We start from the raw sequence: 18273 nt of genomic DNA, 5'->3' as shown, positions 1-18273 counted from the left end.
TCTTCTTTTCCTATCTTTACCCCTTTTATTTCTCTTTCTTGCCTAATTGCTCTGGCTAGTACTTCCAGTACTATATTAAATAGGAGTGGTGATAAAGGACATCCTTGTCTTGTGCCCGATTTTAAAGTAAAGGCTTTCAATTTTTGGCCATTTAGTATGATGCTGGCTGTTGGTATGTCATAAATGGCCTTTATTATATTGAGGTAAAGACCATTTATTCCAATTTTCTGTAAAGTTCTTATCATGAATAAGTGTTGGACCTTATCGAAGGCTTTTTCTGCATCTATAGAAATGATCATGTGATTCTTATTTTTGGCTTTATTGATATGGTGGATTACATTTATTGATTTGCGTATGTTGAACCATCCTTGCATTCCTGGGATGAATCCCACTTGGTCATGGTGTATAATCTTCTTGATGATTTGCTGGATCCTATTTGCCAATATTTTATTGAGGAATTTTGCATCTGTGTTCATTAGGGAGATCGGTCTATAGTTCTCTTTTATAGTTAGGTCTTTCTCAGGTTTTGGTACTAGAGTAATATTTGCTTCCAGGAATGACTTAGGAAGGATTGCTTCCCTTTCAATTTCATTGAATAGTTTGAGGAGTGTCGGCATTAGGTCTTCTTCATATTTCTTGTAGAATTGTGCAGTGAATCCATCTGGGCCTGAGCTCTTCTTGGTGGGCAAGGACCCAATTACATTTTCAATTTCATTAGCAGAGATTGGGTTATTCAACAGTTTTATATCCTCTTGATCTAGCTTTGGTACTTCATATGCTTCTAAGAATCTGTCTATTTCTTCTGTGTTATCAAACTTTTGAGAGTAGAGGTTTTCGAAATAGGTGTTGATGATCCTCTGTATTTCTATGGGGTCTGTAGTGATTTCTCCTTTTTCATTTCTTATTGCATAAATTTGAGCTTTTTCTTTCCTTTTTTTAATAAGGTTGGCTAGGGGCTTATCGATTTTATTTATTCTTTCAAAGAACCAACTCTTTGATTCGTTGATTCTTTGGATTGTTTTCTTAGTCTCTATTGCATTGATTTCTGCTCTGATTTTTATAATTTCTTCTCTTCTTTTGGCTTTGGGCTTGACTTGCTCTTCTTTTTCTAGCTGTTTGAGGTGTAGCATCAAGTTATTTATTTGTATTCGTTCTGTTTTCCTGATGTGGGAACTCAGTGCAATAAATTTTCCTCTCAGAACGGCTTTCATTGCATCCCACAGATTCCAGTAAGTTGTATCTGCATTTTCATTTTCTTTTAAGTATTGTTTAATTTCTTCTTTAATTTCTTCTGTGATTCACTGATTACTCAAGAGTGTGTTATTTAGTTTCCATATTTTTGCGAAATTTTTGCAGTATCCTTTGTCATTAATTTCTAATTTCAGAGCGTTATGATCCGATAATATGCAAGGGATGATTTCAGCTCTTTTGCACTTGTTTAAATATGTTCTGTGAGCTAATATATGGTCTATTTTAGAAAATGATCCATGTACTGCTGAGAAGAATGTGTATTCTGATGTTGTTGGGTGGAACATCCTGTATATGTCTATCAAACCCATTTGTTCACAGGTATGATTCAGTTCTGTTATTTCTTTGCTCATTTTCTGTCTGGTTGATCTGTCCCTTGGTGTCAATGGCGTATTAAGGTCTCCTGTTACAATTGTGTTACTGATAATTTGAGTTTTCATTTCTGTTAATAATTGTTTTATATAACTGGGTGCTCTGGAGTTTGGTGCGTATATATTTAAGATAGTTATCTCTTCCTCTTGGAGTTTTCCCCTTACGAGTATGTAGTGACCTTCTTTGTCCTTTATGGTCATTGTTGGTTTAAAGTTCACGTTGTCTGTAAACAGAATGGCTACTCCTGCCTTTTTTTGGATTCCTGCTGCATGAAGAATTGTTCTCCATCCTTTGACTTTCAGTCTGTGAGTATCTTTCTGGGTTAGATGTGTTTCCTGTAAACAGCATATGGTTGGATTTTGTTTCTTGATACATTCTGCTAGTCTGTTTCTTTTGATTGGTGCATTGAGACCATTTACATTAATGGTTATTACTGTTAAATGCTGGTTAATTGTAGGAATGTTATCTCTCTGCTGTTGCATCTTTATCTTTCTGTTCTGTTTAATTAATTGCTTTGCTTAGTGGTTTTTTCCTTTGTGTATCTAAACTGTCTTTCAATATTTTTTGCAGGGTTGGCTTGGTGCTCATTAAGTTCTTCAGCTGTTCTTTGTCATGGAAGTATTGTATTGCACCATCTATTTTGAATGATAGTTTTGCAGGGTATATCTGTCTTGGTTGGAAATCATTTTGCTTTAGGATCTGAAATACTTCACTCCATGCTCTTCTTGACTTTATCGTCTGTGCTGAGAAGTGTGCTGTGATTCTGATAGGTTTTCCTTTATAAGTGATCTGTCTTTTCTCTATGACAGCTTTTAATAATCTATTCTTGTGTTGGATTTCTGGGATGGTGATTATTATATGTTTGGGTGTGGTTTTATTTTGGTTATGACTGTTTGGAGTTCTATATGCTTCACTGATCCTGATGTCAGTTTCTGATCTCATGCTTGGGAAATTTTCAGCTATCACTTCTCTAAATATCCTCTTGACAACCTTCATGTTGTCTCCCTCTCTTTCATTAATCCCTATCATTTTTATGTTATTCTTCTTTGCATCGTCTTGCAGTTGTTGAATTGTTGTTTCCTGATTCCTTGTTATTTTCAAAAGATCTTTCCTTTCCTGTTCACTAGCTGCAATCCTGTCTTCAAGGTCTGAAATTCTATCTTCACTTTCATTAAGGCGGTTTTTACAACTTTCCGTGGAGTTTTTTATTTCCTGTATATCTCTGTGCATCTGCATTATGTATTCTGTTTGTTTCTTATATTGCTCGTGTAGGGATTCTATCTTTTTGTTTAGTTCCTCCAATTTTTTATCTGTGTTTTCTTTAGATATATTTAGGATCTCTTTCATTTCTTTTATCATTTCTTCTTTTATCTGGGAGATTATTTCGAGTTTGAATTTCTTTAAAGCTTCCTGGAGTTGCTTGTCAATTTCAGTGGCTATTGTGTCCGATATATGAGGTGGATGGGATATATTTTCTTCTATATACATAGCTCCAAGGGTTTCTTGAGATGGGCTGGAGGTTTGAGGTTGTAATTTGGTCTTTCGTTTTGTCATTTTCCTATATTTCTGCATTTCAAGTGTTATTTGAAAGCTTCCTCAGGATCTGTTGAAAATCCCCTTCTATGTTTGGAGCTACTGAGACTCTGGCGCCACGCTACCCCAAGCCATTAGGCCTACAGAACCAGTGGCCCTCCTCTGCCTGCTCAGAACTCCGCAGTTCCAGACAAGCTGGGCCTCAGTGACACTGTGCGCCCACCTGCCCCTTGGAAGCTCCCCAGTTCTTCAGTCGCAGCCGGGTTAGGGTACTCACCACAGGCCGCAGTGCTTCAGGAACCTGTGGACCCTCCCTGGTTGCAGAGATATACGCAGTCCTCCAGACACATGGAGAGGCCGATGCAGGCACACCAAATCTGCCCAACTCCTCCTCTGCAGACCTATGGCCAGGCTCGGCAGCTAAACAGGCTGGGCTAGGCTGGTAGTGTGGGCCAGCCCACCTATCGGGAGCTCAGCAGGTCTCCAAGTGAAGCCGGAATGGGGAGGCTGATGTGGAAGCCTCAAACCCACCTCTCCCCTTCACTGCACCTGGAAGCCTGGGGGAACTCCAGCAGTCTGGGCGCAGATGTCCAGAGTCCTCCAGACATGCAGAGAGGCCGGTGTGGGCCCCGCAGATCTGCCCAGCTCCTCCTCTGCTGACCTATGGCCAGGCGTGGCAGCTAAACAGGCTGGGCTAGGCTGGTAGTGTGGGCCAGCCCACCTATCGGGAGCTCAGCAGGTCTCCAAGGGAAGCCGGAATCAGGAGGCTGATGTGGAAGCCTCAAACCCACCTCTCCCCTTCATTGCACCTGGAAGCCTGGGGGAACTCCAGCAGTCTGGGCGCAGATGTCCAGAGTCCTCCAGACACGCAGAGCGGCCGGTGAGGGCCCCCCAGATCTGCCCAGCTCCTCCTCTGCTGACCTATGGCCAGGCGCGGCAGCTAAACAGGCTGGGCTATGCTGGTAGTGTGGGCCAGCACACCTATCGGGAGCTCAACAGGTCTCCAAGTGAAGCCGGAATCGGGAGGCTGATGTGGAAGCCTCAAACCCACCTCTCCCCTTCACTGCACCTGGAAGCCTGGGGGAACTCCAGCTGTCTTGGCACAGATGTCCAGAGTCCTCCAGACACGCAGAGAGGCCAGTGAGGGCCCCCCAGATCTGCCCAGCTCCTCCTCTGCTGACCTATGGCCAGGCGCGGCAGCTAAACAGGCTGGGCTAGGCTGGTAGTGTGGGCCAGCCCACCTATCGGGAGCTCAGCATGTCTCCAAGTGAAGCCGGAATCCGGAGGCTGATGTGGAAGCCTCAAACCCACCTCTCCCCTTCACTGCACCTGGAAGCCTGGGGGAAGTCCAGCAGTCTGAGCGCAGATGTCCAGAGTCCTCCAGACATGCAGAGAGGCTGGTGAGGGCCCCCCAAACCTGCCCAGCTCCTCCTCTGCTGACCTATGGCCAGGCGCGGCAGCTAAACAGGCTGGGCTAGGCTGGTAGTGTGTACTCAAGGATTTCAAGGAAAGAGTCAATATGGTAACTACTTTGGGGTTGGGATTGTCTGGTGGTAAAACACTATTCTGCTTAAGTGGTTATGTTTTGATCTGCACTGTTTTGCTGTTATGCCCTCTTTTATCTCAATCTCCACTCCATTATTTACTTTTTATTTTTATCCATTTAATTAAAGGGAAAAATAGCAGGATATATTATAGTAACCCACTTTGACTTTCTATTATCTCGATTTGAAGCCCTGTATTACTCTCACCATCTTGTTTTTGACTGATGTTCCCCTATTCTGTTTGCTGGATAGTATCAGCTTCGAAAGTTTAGGCATCAGCTGTGAAGATAATGAGATTCATTATAACGCCCATTCTCATTGACTTTTATCTACTTTTGAAGACCTACAATGTCTCCAATGTTTTGGTTTTGTTGGTTTTGTTCTTTACTGTTTTGTTCAATTGTATTATAACTAATGATATAGGCAATTCTATTAGAGATAGCGGGAGGCATTATGGTAACCATTGTTGATCACCTTGTATTATGTTTTTATATTATCTGTTATATCCACCCTTTTGACTTGACCGATTCTGTCCTGTTATGTCACATTTGGTTTTACTCTCTTCCAAAAAAGCAATAAGAACCGTGGGAGCAATGAAACCCAAAATGTATAATAGTCATTGTACAAAAGAGAGGAAAAGAAAGTGCTCTAAACTATATAACTGCATGTATATTTAAGTGTATAAGATAGAAAATGATATCACAGAGTTTTATTGGATCATTGAACAGAACTGTTTGCAGTATCATTGTTGGAATGTCTACTCTACAAGCTTTAATTTTGTGACTTGAACAATTATTTCTAAGATGACAATATGTAATCCATTAACTAGTGATTTCCTACTGTTTATTTTTTTCTGTAAATCTGTATAACTTGTACCCTTTCACTGTTTTTTTGTCTTTTCTTCTTAAATAAAATTAAAAAAAAAAGAATTTCTAAGTTAGCCATAAAACAGCAATAAGATCCAGTAATTTCACATTTAAGTAGTTTTTCTTTAAAAGTCTGCATTGACTCAAGCCCATGTATAAGAATGGCTATGGCAGCTCGTTTTCATGTGTTGACCCAGAAACAGAAGAAATGGCCATCAGCAGATGGGTGAGGGGTGCATGAACAAGTCACAGCTGGTTTCTTTCAGCCTCCCAATGGCACATGGTGGCAACACACTGGGAGCCCAGCATGGAGACACTGCTTGAAGGAGACAAACCAAAGAGCATTGTGCCTGATCAGCCTCAGGGCCATCACCTCTAGGAAAAGTAAACTACCTAGCAGGGACACAAAGCCCATGGTCTATTTGAGATGGGAGGACAGGAAATCATACCAGTTGCTATGAGACACGTTTCCCAGGAGGCATGTGCATGTGTCTTACCTCAGCTTGGGGTGATGATGTCCATGGCCTTGGAAAGCCACCCCTTGCAATCACCACCTGCTGACCCCTCCACAAGATGTCAGAGTGCAGAGCACTACAGTATGTGGCCAAGTTAAACATCTAAGGATAAGTAATTGTTCATATGCATGTGAGAGTAACACTTGCTAGGAATCCTCCACTGGACATATGGGGGTTATAACATGAAATGTTCACATTGGGAAAATTATTATGGGCATTCTGGGAACTTCTCCATACTGTCTATTGGGATTGAAATGAAACTAACATGAAGCCAGAAAAGAATCTCATCCTAAAATTTGACAGATCTCTAAGTGAAACCTAATTCTCAATGAAAAGAACTTTTGGATGGAAATGTGCACTTGGCACCCAACCTGCCACATCTGAGGCATCTACATGTTTGTTGTATTAAAAATTTCAAAGTGAAGAAAAGTGTAAAACCACACTCAATTTTCTAGTTTTTCACTTGCAGTTTCTAAGGAACACAATAAAAAGAAAGGGGGCATCAGAGGGGGCAGGGCAGCTATGGACCCCAGCACATGACACAACTTCCTTGGCAACAGGTCTAAACAGAACTCTGAAGGCTCTGGTCACCAGGCACCTTGTTTTGGCAACAGTTGACCTTTACAGGCACTTGATTCAAGATAGTGATCAGTGAATATACTGTGCTGCTCTCCAAGGCCTTGAAGCCCCAGCCTCAAGATCCCACATGGGAAAACCACATGGGAATGAAGGAAAGGATGGTTCACTGGGCCAAGATGCTACAGGATGCTTACCTGGAACTGCCCAAATGTCAAGGGCAGCATAGGCTTCCCAAGAGACCAGAGACAAGAGGCAGACTAGGATAGGTGTCTCAAGGTTCGGCCACTTGCAACTCAGAGACACCAAATACCGGACAGGTACATTAAGGCCTGCCTACCTCTGTGAGTTCTCCTAAACATTTCCCATTCTAAATCATCAATGAAAGGGCTCTGGGGACAGACACCAAGGGCAGATGCTCTGCAGAAGGGGTAGGTGCTGGGATGCATGAGCCTGTGCTCCTGGCAATTTCCTACCCAGGGCAGGGCAGCCTCGAGGAGAAGGGCAGAGCTCATGTTTATCCACAGGCTCCAGAGTCATCTCTTGTCCTCCTGGGTAGACGTCTGGTACAAATCTGTCTGTCTTTAAGGAACATAAGGTTATCTGGGTTCACAAAGTGAAACCTGTGGTGTCTGAGTCTCAGGCTTCCTGTTGGCGGCTGGGCACTGCCTCACCCGAGCTGCATACAGGACATCAGCATGGAGATGGATCCAGGAACCTGTGTGCCACATCCCTTATCCAGAAATGGTGCCCACAGTAACAACATATATCGGCTCTGGTGCAGGGTGTATGAGCAGAAGGGACTGTATGGAGACCCACAGATGACTGAGATGAACTTTGTGTCAGATCAATCCTTCCAGCACCTTCCTCCAGGGCTTTTCAAACACCGGGTCCATGGTCCTGCTCCAAAGGAATCTTGACTCCAAGTGCTCAACTACCATATACTCTCAACTCTGTCTCTACCTTGTCACAGGCAAGGTCACTGTACACATATCAGTGGGAGCAGGAGAAAGGGGACAGACAAAAGTCATTTCATTTCTTGTCATGATTGAATTCTGCCATTGCACCTTATTGTCAGTCCTGGGCCTGGTGTCCAAGGACAATTAGTGAGCTGTCTTTCCCCCACTCTCTCCAGCTCTTACACAGCATCATCTCGCTAGAGATGTGCTCACCTCAAATGCCATCCACTCTGTCCATTTCTCTGGCACTTGTCTCATGGGAATTTTCAGGCTCTGCAATTACTATTGCAGGAGCCTCTGGGCAAAATGAGCAGAAGAAGAGATCAGTGAACACAGCTGCTCAGCCTCCCATGACAATGGAAGAGGAACTTAATTCCTTCCTGGGAACTTTTCATCAGAAAACTTAGAATATTCTGTGGTGTCTCATTAATGGACCTGAACATCCAGAATGAGCCTCCTTTCTCATCTCTAAAATGGGGGGCCGTCTTAGGACTCATAGCTTTTGTTCATGCATTGACTTCTTTTCAACCTCTCTATCAAGGTGATCTGAGCATACTAGTATTCCTAAGTGTCCCTTGTGAAATGTAACTTTTAATATGAGAATCCCTTTTCTGCAGGGACCATCCTGTGAGCCCATTACCAAGAGCCTCTGTGGACCAATTTGAGTGTGGGCTTTGCTTCATCCCCAAATCCTCTTGAGAAGCCACATGCAGGACACAATTCCATGTCCACCCACAGTCTCACTACATTCTCAGAAGTCAGGCAGCAGAGATCCTGGCTGAGGTCTGTACAGGAAGCACGGTGCAGGCAGATGGGCCTCACAGCCTGAAGGAGCCTATGGAGCTGGCCTTCTGGATAGATCCTCCAGATATATCCAGATCCCTGGACTCCTCCAAGGATCACATCTCTGCCCCACAAGCACCAAGGCTGAGAAGGGGAGTTCTTACCTTAGCAGCCCAGTGGGACTTGGCCACCAGGATTCAGGTCCTGGCCATATGCAAGGGCCTCAGTCAACCCTAGTTTACAATGCTGAATGGGTGGGGTCTGAATGGATTCAGACCTTAGGGTCACTAAGGATGAAATGGGGGCTCCATGCCAAGTGTGGCCTTGGCCCCATGAAGACCTACTGTGGAGGCTGTGATGATTCTAATGGATGATCTTCCATCTCATTCACTGACCAATACTTGGTGGTTGCAGTTCTGTTGATCGGAAAGGAGATTGGAGAGTAACTTTGTGGACTTCAGGGTTTGTTGAACACAGGAAATCTTAAGAACAACAAATATTCCAAGGCTGTCAGATGTCATGGAAGAGCAGATAGATGTCATCAGCCCACAAATGTACATGAAGACACACTGTGTGCAGACACTTTTCTGGGCATTGACCATGATCCTATAAGCAGAGCCAGTGCAAGCACTGCCCTTTTGAGTTTTGATGTTCTTTGGAGGCCACAGAATCACCGTTGGCAGCAGAACAGATATTGTTCACCTCAAGGCTATTGTTCTGGTCCCCAGGCCTCCCTAGATGTGGGGACAGACCATAAACACGGAGTTATACAGAGGCTAAGAGAACTGGGCAATGCATCACTTCCTGACCTAGAGACTGCAGCGACACAGGACAGACACTGATTGATCCCTCACTTCTCAGATATTTATGGAGAGGCAGCCCTAACGCCTTGGGTGCAAAGACAGGGAAGATTCCACTCTCTGTGTTCACCACACTGAATTGCACTGGGGATGGGCATGGAGAAACTGTGTCAGGATTCCCTGTACAAAGCAGAGGTATGATTCAATTGAGCAAGAACTCCCACCCACTGAGACTTCTGTCAGCCTCTAAGAGCTCCTTGGGCTGTAACTGCCCAATTATGGGTGGGTGAGGATGGGGATGGATGTTGTACAGACTGGACAGGAGCCCCATGCACCCCTCTCTACAAGTGAGCTGTGCAAACATTGTGGCAGGAAAGGCTAGGCCTCTCACTCTGCTAGCTGCCTGTCTCCCCAGGTCTTCTGTGCTTGATACCCCATTGGAAATGTATGCCCATGTGGATCCCCAGGCTGAGCTTCTCCTGGAACAACTGGAGCCTCCTGAACCACCAGGGACTGAGCCCTAAAATAAGTATCCCTGAAGTGTGGGATGTGGGCTTCTGGGAGGTGATGGCCTTGGAACTCAACAAAGTGCCCATATGCTTGGTGACCCAGGAGTGTGACACACTCAGCAGTCAATGTGTGAATACAGTCAGGGAGGCTTTGCTGGGGCTGTATTGGTGCACATGGCTGCCTGGACAGGCAGTGGGAAGGTTTTGCTCTGGAAGCCCATGGACAGTTGGCGATCTTTTCACTTCCTGCAACTACAGGGCCAGGTTCAGCCCATGCAGAATTTGCACCTGCAGACCTTGTGCCAGCTTCACCTGCAACTCCCCCACCAGCTGTGATCCCAGAGCAAGAGCCAGCACCTAGATTCGTTTGTCCAGCAGCTGGAGATCTAAGCCTCCTGGTGCCTCCACTCAGGAGTCATCTCTTGAGGTCTACCTGCAGGCACTCTTGACCCACACCTTCCATTCTCCTCTTTTCCAGACTTACTTATTACTGTATTCACTGCTATACTTATTTATCAGAGATATGTTAGTGATAGAACAAACATAGATAAAATTTAAGATTTTAATGTTGTTTAAAATAATCATCTTGCTGGCATTCAGTGCATTCTTAATTTGAAGCTAATTTCCCCAAGGTCCACTTCCAGAATAAATTCTTCAAATGTTTACACAATGGTGTTTTCTTTTCTTTCCCCTCTTGCACCATCCCAGCCACCACAGATTGTATATTCTCATACTTAACCTATATTACATTTCCCACATCAGTGCCATAAAGTTCAGTTTGGCCAGAGAATGCTGGTAATGACTTTCTATGGTTAGAGTTAGGTTTAGGGTTTGGCTAGACTTTTAAGTTTAGGGTTGGGCTAAGCTCCCAAATATTGTATCATTACCCACTGTATTGGTCATAAAGAAAGGACAATCAAGACAAAGCAGCACCTTGTGTTGCCAATGTCTTAGTCCTGAGATGTGTGCTCAATGCACAAAACTTTGAGAACAGTCACTGGTTGTTGGATTGTACCACTGTGCACAAGATGGGGCCTAATTTCCATTCTATGCATCACATTTGCAATGGACCTATCACCAGTGTAATCAGCATACACGGTATATAGGTACTAATAAAAATATACAATAATCTGTAAGCAAAACAGAAAGCAAGAAAATCTATTCAGACATGTGGGAAAAAAAGAGCAACTGATGAAAAACCTCACACAGGAAGGACACGCTCTACCTGGCCAGCAGTGGGTCCTTCATGCAGATGCAAACCTGTAGAGCAAAGCATCAGCTGTCCTCAATCTACATCCTTGCTAATGGAATTTGTGGGGCAAATCTTCCTATCATAGGAATATGCACTTTTATACTTTTGTCTATGCACTACCTAACAGAGACACATAGAAGACTAACTGTGCTGAATACCAAAGATCTATAGAAGCAGCTCAATCTTGGGGAGACATGTGAACCCACACTGCGAACAGCTGGTGTTGACTGAGTCATGGAACAGAAAGTGAAAACCAAACACAGGAAAGTCTTCTGTAGGAGCCCTCAGTCTGGCTTTCAAGTCCTGCCTTTGTAACTCTGTTCAGACCCCTGATTTCTAGCAAAGTGGTCAAAACTGCTATCTCCTTTCTAGCCTCAGAATACAGGCTCAAAAGTGGGTCTAACAGTGACAGTTGGAGGTGACCCTTGCCCCTCTGTAACTGCTGTCTTCGAGGAGAAAGCCCTTGTCTTCCTCCTCCTTCCTCCCCTGTCTCTCCCACTAAGTTTCAAAGGCTGAGCTGCTGCCCAGCGGTCTGGGAAGAGATGCTCAGCAGGGCCTTCAACACACTTTTATCAACATACTTTTATATGTGACATACTGTGTCACATACAGACAGCTTTCCAGTAAATATCGTGAGATGGAAATATGTAGTAAAAAGTGACAGTTAATTGGAAGGAACCCTGCTTTATACACCAAGATACCCACATCAATGTGGTGGGGAAGGAAATGTTTGGGATTCTTGCCCCACACCCTGGCCACTCAAAACTCAGCTGCCCCATTGCTGATCACACTCCACCACACTTGACTAAATTCTCATGGACACCAGAACTCGAACACTAGGTATTTGTCTCATGATCCAATGAGCAAGAAAGTGAGAACACAGCAGTGCCCGGCAACTAGCTGGCCAGACAGAAAAAAGAGATGACACTGGCCATGACCACCTTACCTGAGAGTCAGTCACTGAGAGGTACATTATGCACAGGTGAGCCTTGGGCCATCTCCTTTCCAGGTGCTGTCCACTCCTGAGGGGCCGAGAGATATACCAATAACAGGGTGATGACAATTCCAGGCTTTATATCATGGTCATTTGGTCTTGGGACAGAACAGAGATGTACTGTAACAGTTGGGAAGAATTTGTACCCATATACAGTTGGGCTTGGGCACCCTTATTTCCCTTTCTTCCAATGTGTGGTCCAGATCTCAGGGTCCTGCTTCAAGGTGTGGTGCACACAGCTTTTGTTCCCTGGGCAGATCCAATTCTGCTCATCCTCCAGGAGCTATTTCAAAGTTACTGTTTCTACTTGGGTTGTGCCAGACAGGAGCATCTGCATTTGTCTCCCCACATATCCAGATACACTTGCATCACATGGCAACTCACAGTTTAGATCAGCTCCTTAGATGCTCCACGGATTGGAGTTTCCAGACTGACCTTGAGACCTCTATTCTAAGCACCACGTTCTGAGAACTTCTAGAGCTGTGAGACAACATTAAGGGCTTCTAGGAACCTCAATCCTAGGCCTTGGGCCAAGTGCAACACAGGTTGGATTAAGCTTGTTCTAGGTGATAACCAATATTTATGGGAACAGGATTCTCTCTGGGACCAAAAAGGATGGAAGGGCATAGAGCAGCTCCTAGGCCAGCCAGGGCTAGCACAAGCCCAGTTGTGTGCTCTTAGAAGGAGAACAGAGTATAGAAGGAGGAGGAAGGGATGCCTGAGCAATGAGGGAATGGAAGAAGGAACATTAGAAAAAGTCCCCAAATTACTCAGTGATATACACCACTCAGTGATTTTGTTACCCACCATAACTTTTGGGTGACAGCAGACACCAGTGACACTGGATTTTGGGCAGCTACACGTGCATTGCCTCCTCTTGTGACTGCATTCAAAGGTCCAGTGAAGATTGAGTGAAAAAGGGGGCCCTGGGTATACAAAGTCTGGTAGGGGAATGACAAAAGAATGACCTTGTGGGAGGATGTCCTGGGCATGGGGCAGTGGTACACACTCTGTGTTGCCCAACGTGGCTGCCAGACATAGCCAGTGTCCATTGCAACCCTGACCCAACACCCCCAGGCAGGATATCCCTAGCTATTCAAGAGGGCCATTCCTATATCCTGACAGACACTGGGGTCCACACATATCTGAGAAAGGTTGCCCAACTCTATGGGTTCCATAGCACCCGATCCTGCCCTTGCTTTGTGCTCTCCCTCATAGCACTCAGCTTCAATGTGGTGCCACATATTAACAACAGATGGCTTGCAGAGTACATGGAGAGCTGCGTTCAGGAGGGTTTGTGCTGAACATGGTTTCTCCCTACCATGCGTTAATGCTGTGCCTGGTTTCAACACACTATGATACACAGGAAAACTGAGTCTCCATGTGTTCAGGGACCAAAGGAGGCTAAGATATGCTGGCAAGTAGCTCCACCCATGTGAGAGAGGGGCCAATGGACCCTATTGTCCTGGCCTACAGCCTGGGACTGACTCACCTCAGACCATGGTCCAACCAAGCTGCTTGAGAACTGCATGTCTGCTGCTAGGGGAGCTGTGTTCCACTTCCAGGTCAGAACATTTGGGAATATTAATGCCCTGTGGGGTACAGAGGAGGGATGGAAGTGGGGCAAATGTCCATCACAGGGCTTAGGAAGTGATCACCAAGACACAGGCATAAAACTCGGTCTACATTTTTAAGCTGTATCCCAACAGAGAATTGGGCTTTTGGATGTGATGCATGGCTTGGATCAGGGCAAAGGGAGTTTAGTTTTGTGGGGTATTAAAGCACCCTGTGTCTGTGGTATGATATTTTCTCAGAGTTAGGGAGGTGAGTGGGTATTTTAGTGGGTAAGATCCCCAGGGAGAAAAACCACACAGAGCCAACATTAGCAACAGTAGTAAGCAAGCATTTTTATTATCCAGCCTGTGTATATCAGTCATCCTCAGGCATTATTTCTTGCATTCTGTCATAAACCTGAGCACATTCATGGCTGTCTATGTTAACTCATGCTTATATAACTATGTCCATGGTGTGCACATGCCAGTCGGTTGGGTGAGGTCCATACAGGTCCTCATACCCTTTGATATTGAAACAATATGCAGTGATTTTTCTCATTCCACCAACTAAAAAATCAGGGAAAATATGCTTATTGTAAGTGACTCATAGGGTGGACTCACATATGCAAAGAACATGACAACAGTAAATGTACAGCACAGTACCACTATTCTCATCACAGTGCAGGTTATGGCCATGCACAGCTAGATGGATCCCAAGGATTCCTACCACTGCATGAGCAGGTCCTGCTTCAAGGAATCAGAGGCACAAAACTCCAGGTCCATTACTTTTTTTCATTTTTAATTTTTTTTATTTAAAGAAAGAAAACAAAATTAAAAGAAACAAAATACAAAAAAGCAAAAAGGTATAGAATATATAATTCAAAGAAATTAACATCATAAAATCATTAGTTGATACATTATGTATTGTTGTCTTAAAAATAATTGTTAAAATTACAAAAACAAAGCATAAAAAGTCATTGAACACTGAAACAATGCCAGTGCAAACCCTCCTGTCCAGTGATCTAACAGAAATTTAGTTATATGGCCATCTATCTTACATATTATACATACCATTATATCCTTTAGAGCACTTTTCTTTCCTTTCCTTTTTATAATATCTATTATACTTTTTTGGGTCCCATTACTTTGTCAGTTTTTTTATTTTTTACACTAGAGAGACAATGTGACATTTTCTAATGTGAGTCATATTTATTTTACTAATAAGGATATTCTTGTTACCTTCATTTACCTATAAAGGCCTCAAGATCATTCTTTTCTATAGCTGAGTAGTATTCCATTGTGTGAAAATACAATTTTTTTTAATTTAAGAGGAAAAAGAGAAAAACACAAAACAAAACAAAGCAGTGTAAGGTTACATATAATACAGAACTACAAAAAAAACATAACAGTAAGAAATCACCTGTTAATAGATTACATATTATCATCTTGGAAATAGTTGCTCAAATCACAGTATCAAAGAATACAAAGTAGACATTCAAACAGAGAGACTACAAACAGCTGTGTTCAATGAACCAAAAACATTAATATAGTCAGCTATTCAACATCCCTATACACACTTGCTGTTATATCCGTTAGAGCTCTTTTTTTTCCCTTCCTCTCTTTTTACAACAAAATTTACACATTTTAGATTTTATTACTCCTTAGTTCTTATTACTTTTGGGGGGGGAGAATAAAGTCAAATATGGCAGAACAAAGCTGTCAGTCAAAACCAAGGATAGACTTAGCACATGATGTAGAACAGAGTACACGGTTATTAACAATAGTTATCAACGTTGTCTCTTGTTTCCTTAAAAAGATTTGTCTATCTCATTAGATATTATAAAGTTGGACAAAACAGTAGAGAACAAGACCAATAAAACTTAGACATTGTAAACATTACAGGACTTCCAAAGGAGACAATAGTCAAACCAGAATGGGCATCTTAGTGAATCTTATTGCCTTCAAAGTAATTGCCTATACCCTCAGACTTGATACTATCCCACAGAATGGAACAGAGACTAATCAGTCAAAACAAGATTGTGGGAGTATTACAGGACCTCAAAACAAGTTAATAGGAAATCGAAAAGAGTTACTATTATATATCCTAATTTTTTAATTGTTCCCTTAATTAAAATAAACATAAGAAATAACTAAATAATTTTTTAAAGAATAATAGTTACCATAGTGTCTGTCTTATTCCTTGAGATATTTGGATAAAACTTCATATACTATAGCTTCAAATATTTCCATATCAAGAAGCCCAGAATAAAGCCTTTCTAATTAATAAGTGAAAATTTTATAAGGCTTCAAGGCCACATAATGGGGAATCATGATTGCCACATATTTTCATATATTTGAATCATTACTTACATTAGGGAAACTATTCGCTATTCATACATGCAAGATTGATTTATTTCACTTATGAGTATGGTCTCAAGCTGCGCCCATTTATTGATAAATATCTCAATGTGATCCTTCTTTATAGCTGAATAATACTCCATTGTATAGAAATAGCACAACTTTTTTATCCATTCCTCAGTTGATGGACACTTGGGTTGTTTCCAAGATCTGGCGATTACAAATTGTGCTGCTATAAACATAGGTGCACATAAATCACTGTGGTATGATGCTTTCAGTTCTTCTGGGAATATGCCTAGAAGTGGAATAGCTGGAATAAATGGGATTTCCAATCCCAACTTTTTGAGAAACCTCCAGACAGACCTCCACAAAGGCTGTACCAGTCTACACTCCCACCAACAGTGCAGGAGATTTCCTTTTTCCCCACAGCCTCTCCAGCATTTGTTGTTGTTGGTTTTCTTGATCCTGGCCATTCTTTCAGGAGTGAGATGGTATCTCAGTGTGGTTTTAATTTGCATTTCTCTGATGACCAATGATGATGAGCATGTTTTCATATATTTATTTGCCATTTGCATTTCTTCATCTGAGAATTGCGTATTCATCTCAGATGCCCATTTTTGGATTGGATCTTTGAATTTTGGAGGTCTGAGTTTTTTTAATTCTTTATATGTTTTAGACAAGAGTCCCTTGTCTGAGAGAGAGTTCACTAAAATCTTTTCCCAGTGTGTGGGTTTTCTTTTCACTATGCTGGAGATTTCTTTTGACATGCAGAAACTTTTTAATAAGAAGTGGTCCCAGTTATTGATTCTGGGAAGTGTTTCCCGTGCAGTTTGAGTCCTGTTCATGAATTCTCTACCTACTCCTATGTCTCCAAGGTTTCTACCCACTTTGTCTTCCAATAGATTTAGTGTTTCTGTTTTAATATTCAGATCTTTGACCCATTTAGATTTTAATTTAGTACATGGTGATAGACATGGGTCTAGCTTTAGTTTTCGGCAAATGGAGAGCCAGTTTTTCCAGCACCATTTATTAAAGAGACTGTCGTTCTTCCAGTGAACCTGCTTGGCTCCTTTATCAAAGATAAGGTGGTTGAGTGTGTTTGTAGTTGTGGTTGTATCTTCTAATCTATTCCATTGATCTTCAGCTCTGTTTTGATTCCAATACCATGTTGATTTTACTACTGTTGCTTTGTAGTATAATTTCAAGTCAGGGATTGTGATGCCTCCTGCTTTGCCTTTGCTGCTTAGAATTGCCTTTGCGGTTCTAGGTCTCTTCTGGTTCCAGATGAAATTTAGGAGTGATTTCTCTAGATCTATAAGGTATGTTGACGGTATTTCTATTGGGATTGCATTGAATCTGTATAAGAGTTTTGGGAGAATGGCCATCTTCACAATGTTTGTTCTTCCTATCCATGAGCAAGGGATGTCTTTCCATTTTCTGAGATCATCTTCAATTTCCTTTTTCAGTGTATTATAGTTTTCACTGTATAAGTCTTTCACTTCTTTCGTAAGAGTAATTCCTAAATATTTCATTTTTTTGCTTGCTAATGTTAATAATCCAGTTTCTCTTATTTCCCTCTCTGTGATTTTGTTGTTTGAGTATAGGAATGCTATTGATTTCTGAGTATTGATTTTGTATCCAGCCACATTACTGAATTTATTTATTGTATCTAAGAGTCTTTCAATGGAGCTTAGGGGGTCTTCTATGTAGAGTATCATGTCGTCTGCAAACAATGACATCTTAACTTCTTCTTTTCCTATCTTTACCCCTTTTATTTCTCTTTCTTGCCTAATTGCTCTGGCTAGTACTTCCAGTACTATATTAAATAGGAGTGGTGATAAAGGACATCCTTGTCTTGTGCCCGATTTTAAAGTAAAGGCTTTCAATTTTTGGCCATTTAGTATGATGCTGGCTGTTGGTTTGTCATAAATGGCCTTTATTATATTGAGGTAAAGACCATTTATTCCAATTTTCTGTAGAGTTTTTATCATGAATAAATGTTGGACCTTATCGAAGGCTTTTTCTGTATCTATAGAAATGATCATGTGATTCTTATTTTTGGCTTTATTGATATGGTGGATTACATTTATTGATTTGCGTATGTTGAACCATCCTTGCATTCCTGGGATGAATCCCACTTGGTCATGGTGTATAATTTTCTTGATGATTTGCTGGATCCTATTTGCCAATATTTTATTGAGGATTTTTGCATCTGTGTTCATTAGGGAGATCGGTCTATAGTTCTCTTTTTTAGTTGGGTCTTTCTCAGGTTTTGGTACTAGAGTAATATTTGCTTCCAGGAACGACTTAGGAAGGACTGCTTCCCTTTCAATTTCATTGAATAGTTTGAGGAGTGTCGGCATTAGGTCTTCTTTGTATTTCTTGCAGAATTCTGCAGTGAATCCATCTGG

This window comes from Cavia porcellus, unplaced genomic scaffold, assembly GCF_034190915.1.
Source record: "Cavia porcellus strain 051 isolate PalLab524CR breed Dunkin Hartley unplaced genomic scaffold, mCavPor4.1 scaffold_34, whole genome shotgun sequence".
Taxonomy (NCBI): domain Eukaryota; kingdom Metazoa; phylum Chordata; class Mammalia; order Rodentia; family Caviidae; genus Cavia; species Cavia porcellus.
Note: the sequence above shows the minus strand (reverse complement) of the source record.